The sequence below is a fragment of the Arvicanthis niloticus genome, chromosome 23, assembly GCF_011762505.2.
Source record: "Arvicanthis niloticus isolate mArvNil1 chromosome 23, mArvNil1.pat.X, whole genome shotgun sequence".
NCBI classification, from domain to species: domain Eukaryota; kingdom Metazoa; phylum Chordata; class Mammalia; order Rodentia; family Muridae; genus Arvicanthis; species Arvicanthis niloticus.
In genome coordinates, this window is record NC_133430.1 from 6,312,748 (window position 1) to 6,324,865 (window position 12,118).

Consider the following 12,118-nt stretch of genomic DNA (forward strand, 5'->3'; position numbering starts at 1 on the left):
CCTGCTTAGCAGGACAGAAGGAAGCTGGACTTGAGGACTAGTTCCTTGGCCACCTTAATGATCTGTAATGTTTCTCAAAGGACAGGGCGGGTCTATCACAGGTGAGCTGCTCAATTATATCAAAATTCCTGTGTGCTAGGCAGTTAACGGTGAGGATTAAAGCCGGGGCCCCCTTTTCCTTCTCATGTCTCCTCTATCCCGTCTCAAGTGTTGTTGGGTATCCTTGGCAAGAGGCCTGCTGGTGGTCTGTAGTTGGGGAGGCCAAAGAGTAAGCCTTCAGCGCAGTTACCCCACCGGAGTGTCCTTTGCTTTGCTTTCCAGGCTTGCATCTGGTCTGTCCAGCCCCATGCAATTAGAGAGAGAGAGAGAGAGAGAGAGAGAGAGAGAGAGAGACAGAGACAGAGACAGAGACAGAGACAGAGACAGAGAGGCAGAGACAGAGAGAGAGACAGAGAGACAGAGAGAGGCAGAGAGAGACAGACAGACAGAGAGAGAGACAGAGAGACAGAGAGAGGCAGAGAGAGACAGACAGAGAGAAAGACAGAGAAAGAGAGACAGAGAGAGGCAGAGAGAGACAGACAGACAGAGAGAGAGAGAGGCAGAGAGAGACAGAGAGACAGAGATAGATAGATAGAGAGAGAGAGATAGAGAGAGACAGACAGACAGAGAAACAGAGACAGAGAGAGACACACAGACAGAGAGACAGAGAGAGAGACAGAGAGAGGCAGAGAGAGACAGACAGACAGAGAAACAGAGAGAGAGACAGAGAGAGGCAGAGAGAGACAGACAGAGAGAGAGACAGACAGAGAGACAGAGAGAGAGAGTCAGAGAGAGACAGAGAGAGAGAGAGAGAGAGAGAGAGAGAGAGAGAGAGAGGGGAGACACACAACTGTGCACTGCACCAACCAGCTAGCAGAGTTGACAGCCCTTCCTGTGTTGGTGAATGGATAGCTGTCTCCTTTTCTGGAAGCTGGTGACTCAGGACTGAGTCATCTCCCACCTCCCCTTCCCGTTGCTGCAGCCATACTTGTGGCTCACTGGATCATGGGGTGGGGGAGGGCAGGCACCAACTGACCACTGAGGCACCACCCTGTACGGGCTACAGAAGCTCCTGCCCCAGGGCTTGGCTTAGGGAATTCTCAGAGGCGGGAAGTGCCCCGTTGTTTGTATGCCCAATGGACTAGGCGTTCTCTCTGTTCCTGATGAGGTACTTGGCCGTAGGCAGGTACATACGAAGCTGGGAGCTGTGTGTGGCCTCTTAGGCCATGGATCATGATGATAGAAAGCCAGCTTCTAGCCTCCAGAGGCTGCTGGAAAGCCACTTGGAGATGTGTGTCCAGTCCCGCAGGCTCTACCCAGCTGTGGCCAAGGAAAATGGCCAAGATGCCTAGGCCAAGTAGAGGCAGGAAAAGTGTTCAGGAGCCCAGCCAAGGAAATGGGTGAAGTCCAGTGGTTGGGGTGGTTGGAACTTTCAGATGTGGTTCAGGAAAGGCACAAGCCAAGGGCTGAGTCAGTGGGAAAGGGGGGATTCATTCCAAAAGCAGGGGAAAGGCCCTGCATAGTGACCTGCTGGTAAGAGGCTGAAGATGGACCGACAGAGGCAGAAAGCAGGGCTGAGTGGCTGTGAAGTGTCAGATCGCTAGGCGTGAGCAAGCTTGAGTCTTAGCACAAAACGAGGGAGAACAGTGGGCATGAGAGATGGGTCACTGGTTTCCTTTTAGGAGACAAAGGGGACGTGGCGGGATTCGAATGCGCGGGTAGAAAGAGAGCGCAGAGGGTCCGTGCCCTCTGCAGGCTGGCGCCTTATGCTCTGCGCCGCCCTGGTTTTCAACTGCTGTAAAGAGCGCACAGGCCGACCAAAGTTGAAGGGGACTTTGGTCGTGCTGGAGGTTGGCACTGTGGTCAGCACAATGAGCTAACAGTTGTAGTGTTATCTCCTATGTTGTCTTCCCTCAGGGTCTCAGCCCTCTCTGCTCAGCCTATGACTCTTGGAGCATGGCCAGAATGTTGGAGCCTGATACCAATATGGCTGAGGTCCCTAGGGGAGTGAGTGACTTACTCTCCCGAAGTCCTTGTCAGGCATGGTTCTGAAAAGACAGAACCAGAGGATGCAGTACACCTGGCTTTGTAGTCCCCTCTCATTTACCTGGTCATGGGCTAACTGCTCAAGTCCAGAGTGATGTTGACTCAGGATAGACCACACCAGACCAAATGATTCCAAGTGAGGTTTATTCAGGAAATAGGGCAAAGGTGGGACAAGAAGATGGGAGAAGAAGAGGAAGAAGAGAGAGGTCAAGGGGCTATGCCTGTTTATATGGGTGGTGCCGTAGTAGCCTCTTGCAGGTAAAGGAAAGTAGCCAGGTGGATTCTGGGAATGCATGGTGGTTGCCTTGGCAACGACATGGGGGGTCACCTAGATGTGATGTCACTAGGTTTGGACAGAGCCTGATACCAACACAGAGCGGGAGCAGGATTTGTTGTAGCAGGTCCTCAGCTTGCAATGACAGGCACTGGGTCTCAGGACTGGCTCTGCCCAGCAGATGTGGCCAGCACTCCACATACAGGTGAACTCAAGGTCCTGGTACCTTGGCTTGCTCAAAGGTGGATCCACATCTGCTTATCTCTGAACTGGGCTTTGATGGCACAGACATCTATTGTGCCACAGACACCAGGTCCTCTCAGCAGTCATCTCAGCAGTCAGAACCAGCGGGGCAGCTTATTCCTGACTACAAATGGGGAAACTGAGGCTGGAGATGGGTTGGCTGGCAGGGAGGAGACGTTGAAGTTGACATAACTTGGGTGTGTCCAGTTGGACACAGCCTCAAGTGTAGCTGTTGGGGAAACTTCCTTGGGGATGCGGCATGAGAGGGGCCATGGTTCAAAACCAGGGTGGCAACCTGAATCCAACTGGGCTTCTAAGTGCTTCCAGGCAGAAGGCCTCTTATCTGGGCCTCTGGGCAGGGCCTTGGCACAGGCCTGCCACACAGGTAGACTTCAGAGTTGGGCCGGGTACTCCTTGGGCTGGGCTCTGCGGTCCTGCCACCTCCAGCTCTGCATCTAGGGAAGGAACTTGACCATAGGCCAGTTTCTGCAGCTGTTCTCCAGTGCTGTCTGGGTGGGATGAAGGTTCTCAGGTCCCCGCTGGGATCAAGGCCAGTCTGCCTCTCCCTACAGCATTCCACACTGACCACACCTCCTGCTTCTGAACATTTCCAGTGTCCTTGTGCTTTCTGGAAACTCCTCCCCGAGCTCCTGCCTTTCCTGCCTAACTGCTCTTTTTAACCCAGTTCTGGATCAGGGTGGTCACCTGAGACTCCACTGCACACTTCAAGGTACCCAACAGGAGGGCTGGTGGCCCCTCCCCAGGTAGCTGCTCAGGTGCCCTTTCCCTCTAAGGCTGAGGTCCTGGAAGGGACTTTCAGGGAGGGCTTCACATATGGAATTGATGGGGGGGGGGCAGTTCTGGGGAGCCCCGAGGGAAGAGAGCCAGCTGGGGGAGGGGGTGCGGGTGGAGACAGGCTGGTCTGGGGGCTGAGGAGAAACTGCCTGGCTGAGTCACGCTCCTCCTCCTCCGGAAAATGAAGGAAGAGGAGTTTCCACCAGCTGTCTCTGCAGGAAGAGAAGGCAGAGGGCGGGAGGGGAGGGGAAGGAGGAGGACGGGGAGAGCCAGGAAGCTCTCTAGCTGCAGGATAAGATGTTTTCCTCAGTGCAGCTCCCCATGTAGCTCCCCTATCTCTCACCACAACCTAAGCCAAGGGGCAGGGCTCCTGATTCTATGCAGGGAATTCCCAGGATTCCACCTAAGGAATCCTGGGGACTGTCCCTGGGGCTCTCTGAGACTGTCCTGGAGGTTCTCTTGACCTTCTTCTAGGTGTCTAGAATCCCCATGAGTCTCCTGAACTCAATATGTTCAGGTTGTCACCAGCTGTCCTCTCTCCTTAGAGGCATGCTTGTCTCAAAGTCCCTGGGGCCAGGCAATGCCTTCTGTCTCTGCCAACTGGAGCCCCCATCCAGTGGGGGGTACAGACAGGTCTTTTCACAGAGTGAGTAGGGTCATCCTGACTGTAATCTTGAGAGTGGGGCGGGGTGGCCTTCTGGTTCTTCCTCCAGCACACCTGCAACCATAAACACAGCCATTGCCTGTGTGAAAAATCATCCTTACAGTTAATGGTTAAGAAGAATCTAAGCCAGGAGCATGGAGCTGGTATAATCCCAGTACATGGGAGGCTGAGGCCCTGGCACTGTCATGAGCTAGAAGCCAACTTGGGCTTTGTATTATGAACCGAAGCTTCCAGATAACATCGGTGTTAAGATGATACAGGGATGATTGACTGGAACTTCATGATTGCAGAAAACTGGAAGGCTGCTCTTCCACAAGCAAATTGCCTTGGGCTATCATTAACTCTCCCAGTAGCCTTTTATCATCCACCTCTGTGTCTGGCCTAAAATCCTTGTGACTAGCAGGTAAAACCTTTGGAATGTATTAACAGCCACCAACCTGAAAGCTAAGAACTGTCATCAGAGAGCCTTCAAAACCTGTAACAAAGGTTGCCTTGTATTGTAGCTGCCTGCCTTCCTGATTGTTCTACCACGGAATTACTTCATTGGCTTCTTCTGAGAGGTTTCACTCTCTTGGAACTCGCTATGTAGATCAGGCTGGCTTTGAACTCATGGAGATTCACCTGACTGCATCCTAAGTGCTGCGATTAAATGCATTTGCTCAGTTACGCACCTAGTGATGAACAAGTCAGGAGCACAAAAAAAAAACAAAAAACAAAAAACAAAAAACAAAAAAAAACAAAAAACAAAAACAAAACCCCCTCCCCAGAATTATTGCTTATTTTTAATTCATCATTATTTTTTATGTGTATGAGTGTTTTACTGCATGTATATCTGTATACCACGTGGATGTCTGGTGCCCATAGAGGCCAGAAGTTGGCGTTGGATCTCCTGGATTGACGTTACGGTTATGAGCTACAATGTGGTGCTGGGAATCAAACCTGGGTCCTCTGGAAGAACAGCTAACATTCTTAACCACTGAGCCATCTCTTTATCTTTCAGCTTTATTATTTAGAAAGAAAAAACCAAGCTGGGTGTGGTAGTGCATGCCTTTAATCTCAGCACTCGGGAGGCAGAGGCAGGTGGATCTCTGTGAGTCTGAGGGTAGCCTGATCTACATAGAGAGTTCCAGGATAGCCAGGAGTACATACGTAGTAGAGAGACCCTGTCTCTCTCTCTTTTTTTTCCATTAAACTCGGGTGGAGGAGACCCTGTCTCAAAAACAACAACACCACCAAACAAATAAAAAACCTGATTGATTAAAACACTGGTGAGTATGGAAACCGTCACAAAGAAGCTCTAAAGGTTCTCTTACCATCAGCTCAGTCCGACAACTAAGGGATAACAGCAGCCAAGCTGCCGAACCTTATTCCCGAGAGAGAAGAGGGCTGGACGTAATGGACGTAATGGACACAGAGTGGAACTGTGCGTGGGAAGGAAACATCGGATCACAGCTCATTTGCATTTAAGTGGAGGAAACTGCAGGATTCCAGACAAATATCTTATTGGAAACAGAGACACTGGCTCTGTCAGCAGCAGCCAGGAGACAGTCCCGCACAGCCACCGGCAGCTCTGTCCCCCGAGGGACACCCACACAGGAGGAGCTGGATCCTTGGCTTCAGCACATAACTCCAGGGCAAGGTGTGGGGAAGCTAAGCTAGTGAGTTTATTAGGCATGGAAATGGAGCAGCACATAGGAAACAGCAGTGCACAGTCCCAAGGCATGGTGGGAGTTTCCGTGAAAGTCTGCAGCCAGAGAGACACAGGGCTGTACCTGAGCCTGTGGATTAGGTTATATTTCTCAAAGGATGCCATTTGCAACCATGTTTAAAGTGAAGCAAACCTTAGGCTTCAAGGAAAGTTTAAATTTAAGTAAAATATATGAGCCGGTTTGTTTTCCTCGTTTTAAAGATTTTCTTGTGTGAATGCTGTTCCTGGGTGGTTTACGAGGCCACTGTTTAGAACTCAGAGGAGGGAAGAGGAGAGATGAAGGAGTAGAACAGGATTCCAAGAGCCCTGGGCGTCAGCAAGGACAGCTCTTCTGTTATTTGTTTACTTACAAGATGTATTTTTCGGTTTATATGCATTGCTGTTTTGCCTGCGTATGTCTGTGAGAGGGTGTAGGATCCCCTGGGGTTGCAGACTGTGTGAGATGCCATGTACCTGCTGGGAACTGAACCCGGGTCCTCTGAAAGAGCAATCAGTGCTCTTGACCTCTGAGCCATCTCTCTCCAGCCCTTATTTATTTATTTATTCATTTAAAAAGATTTGTCTACATTATTGTGTTAAGATTCTGTGTATCTCAGTGTGTGGGTATATGCACATGAGTACAAGTGCCTGCAGGAGCCAAAAAAACGGTGGCAGGTCCCCTGGAGCTACAGTACAGGTAGAGAAGCACCTGAGCTCTCTGCTGGGAACTCAGGCCCTCTGCAAGAGTGATCCTTAGCAACAGCATCATCTCCCCAGCATCTCTGTTTTATATATGTGAATACACTGTCGCTCTCTTCAGACACACCAGAAGAAGGCATCAGATCCCATTACAGATGGTTGTGGTTGCTGGGAATTGAACTCAGGACCTCTGGAAGAGCAGTCAGTGCTCTTAACCTCTGAGCCATCTCTCCACTCCCCTTGTTTTGTCTTTTGAGACAGGGTCTTCTGTATCTTGGGCTGGCCTTAATCTCACACTGTAGCTGAGGATGACATCCTTGAACTCCTGGTTTTCCTCCTATGCCCTCCCAGTGCTGGCACTAAAGGCATGCACCACCACACTCAGTTCATGCAGTTCTGGGGATTGACCCCAGGGCGTTTTGCACACTATGAAAGCTCTCTATTAACTGAACTGCACCCTCAGCTCTCATGTTTTTAATCCCAGCACTTGGGAGGCAGAGGCAGGTGGATCTCTGTGAGTTTGAGGCCAGCCAGGTCTGTATGATGAGTTCCAGGACAGCCAGGGCTACATAGTGAAATCCTGTCTCGGAAAAAAAAATTGTGTGTGTGTGTGTGTGTGTGTGTGTGTGTGTGTACACCAGAGAAAGCCAGAAGACACTCCTCTGGAGCTGGTGTTATAGGTAACTGTGAGCCACCTAGTGGGTGCTGAGATCTGAACTCAGGCTCTCCCTAAGAACAGCAGGCTCTCTTAACTCCTGAGCCATCTTTCCAGCCTCCTTATTTCTTGATTTTAGCACCCTTGCTTGACACATCTTTAGGAAATCATGTATTCTTTGTGTAGGCAATTAAAAAAATGTGTTTAAGCGGGCGTGGTGCACACGTGGGTGGGTAGAGGCTCAAGGTTGATATTGGCTGTCTGTTCTTTACTATTTATTGAGGTAGAGTCTCTTGCTGAGCCTGGAGCTTGCCAACACGATTTAGTCTAGTGATCCAGCTTGCCTGAGGGATCCCCTCTCCAGTGCTGGGATGACAGGTGGCCTACATCTCCCCTTTTACCTGGTTCTGGGGATCCAAACTCCAGATCTCATGCCTGTGACAGAAGCACCTCACTCTCAGGATCCTCCGCAGTCCTCTGTAGACAATGGTGGTTTTAGTGGTCATTAGTTCATTAGATGTTTTCTGACTCTCATTCATCAGGAAAAGCAAACTGGATCCCAGAGTGTATTGTTTACTTTTCTTGTCATCATAACAAAATGCCAGACAAAGGTTTAAGGATTTATCTTGGCTCACAGTGTGATGGACAGCCCACAGTGTGATAGTCCACAGTGTGATAGACAATCCACAGTGTGATGGACAGCCCACGGTGTGATGGACAGCCCACGGTGTGATGGACAGTCTATCATGTCAGGGATAGACCATGGCAGGCAGGAGAGTTACCCAAATGGTCATATTGTATCTGTAGTCAGGACACAGAGATGAATGTTGTGTTCAGCTTGCTCTCTCCTACGTACTCTGGCTGGTGCATATTTGGTCGTGTTCTCCACATTCAGGTGAGTTCCTTAGTCTGATCTCTCAGAGCACATCATCACTGAGGTGTGTGAATACGAGATATGTGTTGATACCACTGGGCGAGAATAAGACCATTACCACAATTTTTGAGCCAAATTTGAAGCAAGCTTTATTAAATAGTGGCCGGGATGATGGCCACTGGCCAGGTCTATACCGGGCATTCCCAGCGTATGTGTCTGAATTACATTAGCCAGAGACTTATAAAGGCAAGCCCCATAAGTGTACTTACTTCCCACCTTTGTCCAGTCGCGGCAAGCATATGATTCTAGTGAACTTCCTACCTCTGCGCCTCCTGCCTGCGTGTGATCAAGCTCATCCTGTGCAGTGGGACAACCAAGCTTGCTGGGGCAACCATTTTCCTTTAAAGATCTCTTATGCACAGTAATTTAAACTTAAAACATTGTAGCTACCTAAATCTCGTCACGTTGATGACCATCGAGATAGATGATCACACGCAGTGAGAGGCTTCGATCACTTTTTATGTTTCAGTACTCTTCCCTGCCTTTTAAACATTGTTTTGGTTTCAAAAAAAAAAAATGTCTCCCTTGTGTGAGTAAATTGCTCTGAAGAGCATTGAGAGGAGGGGTCCCCATGTCTATGTAGCCATGTGGCCCAGTGACTTCGGCTTCCTTCCTACCCCTTCATTTGCAGATCTCAAGTATGCTCCTCTAGGGGTCACTATGGGGTCAGCATCCTTTCTTATATAGAGATAGAGAAAATTAAATTAAATGAGCTTAAATTAAAGCTGTGGGCTCCAGGTACTCCCAGCCAGGGGCGGGGCTAGTGCCTAGTCTAGCACCAGCTCTTGCCTGCACATACCCTGTATACCCTGCCTGCCAGCTCCTTCCCAGGACAAAAGAACATTAACTACTCCGGTACCCCTTTAAGCTTTCCTAAGTGGGGGTCACATGGTCCACACCACAATATCTGGCTCCTTAGCTCCCGTGAAGTGTAAGAGTGTCTCTCTCTATGTGAAGCTAAGCCTCATGTCGCCCACTCCTGGTCTTTGCTGTGCATATCGTCTTGTGTGACCAGAGCAGCCGCGCCTGCTCTTCCACACTGATGGCTGTGCTGGTGGCCTCCAGGAGCACCCTGAACATTCCAACACTGTTTCATGTCACAGAATGACTGGAGGCAACCTGAGGAATGTGTTCCCAGGTAACTTCATTGTCCCCTGATGTCATACAGACCAAGATGGCTGTGATGTTCGTAGGGACTGTGTTGCATAGTACTTCATGGCTGGCCGGGACAGTATTCTGTGTGGGACCTGTCTGAGTGTGTCTTTGGCTGGCTCTGCATACATTTCTATTGGGTACTTCTTGGATCTTATTGGATCTGCACGTTCAACTTTAATGGGTATTGCCCAGTACTTTTCACTGTGGATGCACCGACTGTTAGTCACCAGCAACACATAGGAGTCCTGCTCTTCCGTGTCCTTGCCCAACCACTAGAAATGTTCCTCTTCTTCATGCTAAGCAGTCCAGCTGAGATCACAGTATGGTTCTAATTCATAGTCTGTGCCGATACCGAAGCGGGCACCTTCCCACGTGCCCACTGACCTCTGACTTATCCTTGTGCAAAGTGTTTTCAGGTTCTTCTGCCCATTTCTCCTTGGAGATATCGCCTCGTTTCTTACTGATTTGTGTACTGGCTGGCTTTGTGTGTCAACTTAACACAGCAAAAGTCATCAGAGAGAAAGGAGCCTCCCTTGAGGAAAGGCCTCCATGAGATCCAGCTGTAAGGCATTTTCTCAATTAGTGATCAGTTGAGACCATTGTGGACGGTGCCATCCCTGGGCTGGTGGTTCTCGGTTCTATAAGAAAGCAGGCTGAGCAAGCCATGGGAAGCGAGCCAGTAAGCAGCATCCCTCCATGGCCTCTGCATTAGCTCCTGCCTCCAGTTTCCTGCCCTGTCTGAGTTCCAGCCTTGACTTCCACCAATGATAGATTGTGATCCAGAAATATAAGGCAAATAGACCCTTTCCTCCCCAACTTGCTTTTTGGTCATGGTGTTTTGTTGCAGCAAGAAAGATCTTAAGACAATTTGAAAGGGGTCTTTTTTGTTGTTTGCTTATTTTGAGGTAGGGTCTCATTATGTAGCTCTGGCTGACCTGAAACCCTTGACTTAAACCAGGCCTTGAACTCACAGAGACCCACCTACCTCTGCTTTCTGAGTGCTGGGATTAAAGGTGTGTGCCACCATTCCTGGCTTGGGAGAATTCTTTATATATCCTCTGAACAAAAGTCTCCAGGATGCTGTGCTTAATGTTCTTTCGTCCTGGGAAGGAGCTGGCAGGCAGGGATACAGGATATGTGTGAGCAAGGGCTGCTGCTAGACTAGGTGCTCGCCTCCCCTGACTGGGAATACCTGGAGCTCACAGCTTCAAGCTCAGTACACTTCTCCCTATCTCTGTTAGACTTCAGAAGGAAGCTGACCATAGTGTCCCCTAGAGGAAGCTGACCGTAGTGTCCCCTAGAGGAAGCTGACCGTAGTGTCCCCTAGAGGAAGCTGACCGTAGTGTCCCCTAGAGGAAGCTGACCGTAGTGTCCCCTAGAGGAAGCTGACCGTAGTGTCCCCTAGAGGAAGCTGACCGTAGTGTCCCCTAGAGGAAGCTGACCGTAGTGTCCCCTAGAGGAAGCTGACCGTAGTGTCCCCTAGAGGAAGCTGACCGTAGTGTCCCCTAGAGGAAGCTGACCGTAGTGTCCCCTAGAGGAAGCTGACCGTAGTGTCCCCTAGAGGAAGCTGACCGTAGTGTCCCCTAGAGGGAGGAGCATACTTGGGATCTGCAGATGGAGGGACAGGGAGAAAGTCAAAGTCACTGGGCCACATGGCTCCATGGGCAAGGGGACTTCTCCTCTCAGTGCTCTTCAGAGCCAAATGACACACACAGTCAGGTCCTACATAGAGTACTGTCTGGCCAGCCATGAAGTACTATGCAGCAGAGCCTCCATGGACATCACAGCCATGTTAGTCTGTATGACGTCAGAGGACAATAAAATTACCGGAGGACACATTCCTCAGGATGCCTCCAGTCACTCCATGACACAAAACAGCACTAGAATGACTAAGCATACACATAGCAAATGCCCCTGACTTGTCCCTGGTTGTCAAGGGAGTTTAAAAAAAAAAAAAAAAAAAAAAAAAACCCTCTATGTAACAGCTATTGTTCTGGACAGCCTACATTCAGTTATGTGTATCACCTGTTTGTCCCTTCTGGTGCCCTCCCCCCAACCCCGTCCTGCTCTGGTTTGCCAGTCTGCAGGATGCTTTTGCAGGTGTCATCCTGCCAGTTCTGATTTTGAAGCCTCCTGGCTGAGGTGTGCTGCCCACAGCATGGCAACCTCCTACTTCGGAAGGTGTCAAGGGACAGCCATGCCACAGTGGAGAGATGACGCAGAACAAGATTCAGCACATTTTTCTCGTAGGCCCCCGTGCCTCTGCCCGCTTACAGCAATCCCAGAACTATGCTCTCCTTGCAGCTCAGCTCTCTGGCAAGCTTGCACCTGACGAGTGCTGGGAACAAGGCGGACTGGGCTGGCCACAGTGCCTTTGGCTGACCCGAAACTGCCTTCCTGAGGCTTCAGTGTCATCCTGAGGTTGCCTGGCTTCCAGGTCGGTATGGTCTTGTACCAAGAAAATGTCTGTCATGCAACAAGGGGTGGAGAAGTGAGCAGTTCCATTCTGAGGATGTACAGATGCAAGGACAGACACAAAGCCTTTCTTTCTGAGCTTCTGGCTGAAATCTGGCCTGTTCCCATGAAACCAAGAGCTTGTGAGGTGTCTGGAAAGCACCTGAACACCTGCTCCAGGGCAGGAGATAGCCTGTATGGAGCTCAGGCAGTGCCAAGACTCAGATACTCAACAGGCCTGGCCATCTGAACATAGCAGGCACTAGTAATATTCTCTGAGGAGACTCTCCTCAATGACTCTGAGACAATTGCTGCCCCCCTCTTCCTTCCCTAGGTGCCCCTTGGTCCATCCTGGTCTGCTTGGTTTCACAGAGCTCCCATTCCAGCTGCTAACAGGCTGTGGAGTCTTTTCTACAGTAGAGGAGGTGAGGGTCACCCATCTCATGGCTGAATCAGGACCAGCGACCCCAGAT

At 50.2% G+C, this 12,118-nt stretch overlaps 1 long non-coding RNA gene across 4 annotated transcripts in view; it reads left to right on the top strand.

Moving 5' to 3' along the window:
- Positions 1-12,118, top strand: part of LOC143436727 (uncharacterized) — a 39,611-nt gene that overhangs the window by 10,500 nt on the left and 16,993 nt on the right. The window contains exon 1 of one of the 4 annotated variants that reach the window (XR_013106551.1): positions 10,961-11,628. The exons of 2 other annotated variants lie outside the window; for them this stretch is intronic. This is a non-coding gene — a long non-coding RNA (uncharacterized LOC143436727). Of the gene's footprint in view, positions 1-10,960; positions 11,629-12,118 lie in introns of those variants that run through there. One more of the 4 variants, XR_013106553.1, reaches the window with a different exon arrangement.